This window comes from Callospermophilus lateralis, chromosome 1 (genome assembly GCF_048772815.1).
Source record: "Callospermophilus lateralis isolate mCalLat2 chromosome 1, mCalLat2.hap1, whole genome shotgun sequence".
NCBI lineage: Eukaryota > Metazoa > Chordata > Mammalia > Rodentia > Sciuridae > Callospermophilus > Callospermophilus lateralis.
In genome coordinates, this window is record NC_135305.1 from 108,291,458 (window position 1) to 108,296,348 (window position 4,891).

General features: G+C 35.2%; 1 pseudogene; it reads right to left on the reverse strand.

Annotated features, from left to right (window-relative positions):
• Positions 1 to 2,165: 2,165 nt before the first annotated feature.
• Positions 2,166 to 3,499, reverse strand: LOC143397823 (small ribosomal subunit protein uS2 pseudogene; annotated as a pseudogene).
• Between the last annotated feature and the right edge of the window lie 1,392 nt (positions 3,500 to 4,891).

The window sequence follows — 4,891 nt, forward strand, 5'->3', positions numbered from 1 at the left end:
GCCAATACCTCTGCTTAAAAGATGGACAGAAATCTAGAGATTCATGAAATTTATCTTTTAGTGCTAGATATTTATTAAATTCATACCCCAACTATACAATTCTGATTTTTAATAAGTGATGTGAAATGATTGAAAGGGTAGTGTCAGGAGATAGACCTGATGTATGCTAAGGAATTATCTTGGATAACTAAATATAAAATGAAACTCCATAGGTTCATCTTCCAGTAATCAGTTATTACCTAAATATTAATACAAATATCATAGAAATAGCTGCTACTGTCATGGTTGTTCATAACAATTCTATTCCAATTCTACAAGTACAGGGGTTATGTTCAGTGAACTATATCTCTCTTGGCAGAATAGAGTTAAAATCTTATTTAAAACATGCTTCTTGTTTAAGCAGTGTGATTGATCTGTTGGTTTGCTGACATTACTATACTGGTCTTTCTTCTGAATGACTGATTTCCCTGAGGAGAATCATGCCCTTACTATTGTAAGATAATAAAGAGAATTTGATCTTTCCTTTGGGTTTTACAATTGAACCTGAGTGCTGAAGATAAACCAGAAACTTTGTTCTTCTATGGTCTATTTTGGTTTAAACATATGGACTTTAAAAGGTTATCAACTGTGGTATTTTGGGTTAGCATGTATACAAATTTTCAATCTTGAAATGTATACTTTTAACTATGTAGTTTTATTTTAAATGTCTACCAACACATTTTAAAGCATATAACTAGCACACAAAATATGACAATGAGGTCTAGAGTTCAGTTTGATTCATTCATGGTATTAAGTTCCATTAATTTTTAAGCAATTTAGTTGCATGTACCACAAATGTTAAAACTGTGCTTTCTGATATCAGTGGAGACCCTGTGCCAAATTTCTTTATTATAACTCCTTTTTTTTTCACAGTATATTGCCAAGTAATTCTTAGTTGTGATTTTTCTCTCAAAGCTTTGTTTTCTGCAGAAGGAAAAGTCCAAGGGATTAGATATCTGTCTATGCCAGTAATGTCATAGGGGAAATTTTGCCTCTCTATATACAGGGTGATATTTTCCTTGTTTATCAGGAAATATGTAAACTTACTGACTTTTGGTAATGGATTTTTAATATACTTTTAGTATATAAACATCATATAACTTGCAAGGTGACAATCAAGACATTTAGGACCTTAGGACATTTTCAATAATTTGAGGATTAATTCTTCCCTCCTGTACACAATGAATCATTTTTCAGTTTTGATGCTTTACACTATGAGGCCTGCTGAGCATGACAAGCCATTCCTTTTCACTTTCATATTTCAGTCTCATCTACAGTTTGCCTTGTGAATAAAGCACCCCACTGGCATTACAAGCATAGAGGTCCCGAATGATTCCACAATTGCTGTCCTTGTTGGTTTGTCTGCATCATTTGCCAATCTACAGTTGTTGATTTTCTTGACTCATTACTTCAGTCCTTATAAGAATACTCACTAGACACCTGACAAGTCCTTAATATCTTCTTGGAACAACAACAAAAAGAAATCAAAATTGTTATTTGTATTGCTTTTAACTTTGTGACACCAACATCTTATTTTTCTGTATTATGACTGTTCTAGATGCCTTAACTGGATTGGTACTGTTCTTGGGCTTATCCATTAAAAGTTGATATTATTTTAGACACTTTCTTCAACTTTCCCTTTAATCCATATATCCTCTCCCATAATCCCATTCATTAGATTATATCCATCAACTCATTTTTAACTATAATCTGGTCACACATGACTTCCACATTCATAACAGTAGAACAAGCTGCTCTCCTGATCTACTGAAACATTTTCAAACTCTTTGTTCTTAACTTCAAAGTACTATGATCTTTTTAAAAGTATCTTAAGTTGTTGCCACATCAATTACTTAATTTCTTCTCCTTTTCTGTCTCTATTAATCAAGTTGCCAAAATCCACTTGCTCCAATTACAGACCTAATCATTCAGTTCTATACTTTCCCTACTTGTTCCCACTGTATCAGTGATTCACACCCCCATTCGTCCTACAGAGTTACCTGCATACCTGTCACTTTTTTTTGTACCCTCACTCCATACCATAGCTAAGACTACTCTCTGCAGCCACCTCCAACTATTGTTTTTAAATGTGACTTTACCTAAATAATATGCATATAAAAATATTATCAGAGTGGTAAGTTGCACATATTAAAATTAAATGTTCTATGGAGAATGGAATTTTGGTTCCATTTCACATATTTGCCCTGAGATTCCTCCTTGGTCACAGTTTTCTTAGCAGCACCCTGCTCATTCTTTTCAATCTCTTCAGAATCTCTTTAGAAATAGAGATCAGGCATGACCTCCCATGGATGTTAATAGAAAATAGTATCACATATGCCCAAACCTTCTCTGAGCCATTGACCACGTCGGACCTACAGAGTAAGTTCCCTTGTTGCATGGAATGGCAAAATCCTCAAGGTGCAGAGGAGAATCTGTGATACACACAGAGCGATGGTAGGCAGGTCGGCATAAGATGCTTCTGTGAGCTCATGACGATCAGCCCTCAGATCAGTAACCATCAGAAGATGTATCTCCTGGAAGGCTGCCTGGATCTGGTTAGTCCAGTTTCCAGGAGTGAAGTGGCCAGAAATAGGAGTGGCTCTAGTGGCAGCAACAAACTTCAGCACTACTCCCTGGCCATTATTCCTTGAGGATGACATCAGCAGATTTTCTTTTTTTTTTTTTTTTTTTTTGGTTACTTTAATTTTTATTGTTGGTTGTTCAAAATATTACATAGTTCTTGACATATCATATTTCACACTTTGATTCAAGTGGGTTATGAACTCCCATTTTTACCCCGTATACAGATTGCAGCATTACCTTGGCTACACATCCACTGATTTACATTTGCTATACTAGTGTCTGTTGTATTCTGCTGCCTTTCCTATTCTCTACTATCCCCCATCCCCTCCCCTCCCCTCCCATCTTCTCTCTCTACCCCATCTACTGTAATTCATTTCTCCCTCTTGTTTTTTTTCCCCCTTTCCCCTCACTTCCTCTTGTATGTAATTTTGTATAACCATGAGGGTCTCCTTCCATTTCCATGCAATTTCCCTTCTCTCTCCTTTTCCCTCCCACCTCTTGTCCCTGTTTAATGTTAATCTTCTTCTCATGCTCCTCCTCCCAACTCTGTTCTTAGTTACTCTCCTTATATCAAAGAAAACATTTGGCATTTGTTTTTTAGGGATTGGCTAGCTTCACTTAGCATAATCTGCTCAATGCCATCCATTTCCCTGTAAATTCTATCATTTTGTCATTCCTACATCACCAGATTTTCAATGGCAATACTGGCATGAGCTTCCTCCAGAACCAGAAACTCCTCACAAATTCTCTTCAGATTTATGATGTAGATGCCATCACTTTTCCTTTTGTAGATATATTGTTTCATCTGGAAATCAAGATTGGTGTTACCTAAGTGAGTTTCTGCTGCAAGGAATTTGAGGACATTCTTTTCCTGCATTTGACATCAAGGGCTCTGGGCATTGTGACAGTTTCCCTTTAAGTTACAATGGGAATCGTGAATAATGCCATATGGATTTCTCCCTGGGTAGCATGAAAAGACTAGTCTCACTCTTGATTGGTAGTTTGAAAATACTTTTCTTTAAATTGTTAAAAGACTGATTGATGAATTTAATGTAATGTACGATGCTGCTGCTGAACTACTGGTTTTGCTTCATTTCCTTCCTCATCCTGGCTATGCTATTTTCCTCTGACACAATTTTCTCTGAAAATTACTAATGTATGTATCTTTCTGTATTAATTAGACACTCTTCCTATCTGATAACTCATTTCTTTTCACTTCTGGAATTTTTTTTCCTGCCTCTTTTTACTTTTTATTTTCAATTTGAATGATCTCTATTTGTAAGGTATATGAACATCCAAATTTCTTATCCTCTTACACTATCATCTTTTCCATGAACCTTCACATTTTTAATCCTTTTTCCAAACAAACATCTTTTATAGACATATCCAAATTCTACTAATAATTTTGGGTTAAAAAGGAAACAAATTAAATTATCCTTGAATATTCTATTTTTATTTCTTATGAGTGATTCTCTCTCCCTTTAGAGGACCATTTCTTTCTTACATATAAACATATTTACCTAAATAGTCATGAATATTTATTTTTCCATTAGTACTTAAGAAGTGATAAACTTTTAAATCTTATTAGAGCTTGTGCTTTCATGATTTGATAAAGCATATTGGGATAGAGCCAGGCATTATGGAAACATACAGAATGAGTATTTGTGGATCTTCATTTTGACCTGGTTAGTTTCCTCAGAAAATAACCTGGGATAAAAATACTGACTGCAAGCATTTTGGTAACAAGGAAGAAAACAGAGTGGGGAAGATCTCTTTCAACCTCCAAGTTTTGTAGCATTTCATCTCACTAATACACTCAGCTCTTTTTCATTCCAGAGATTCTTCCTCAAATCTTTCCAGAAAATTCCTGTGTAATTCAAATATTAGTTTGTGGCAAGTGGCAATTCCAGTTTAAATGGTAATAATCCAAAAAATGAACCAAAACATCCAAATAGAGTCCCTAGTGACAAATGGGAGACACTGAAGTTCCTACATTGTCCTAGGGATCCATTCTCTGCCTCATTCACATGTGTTGTTTCTCTATAGCAGACATGGTATTATGGTATCAAAACTTGTGTTCTATCAGATTACCAATTTTCACAAGAGAAAGATCCCATCTCCAGAGTTCTTGACTGTCCTACAAATAATTTTTAAACGTCCACTTTTCATGGCAGGTATTAATCCTCATCACTATGAATGTCACTATAAAGTCCTTATGAATGTCCCTTTTACATATTTGAAATTACAGCCACATATCCTGCTCAGAGAA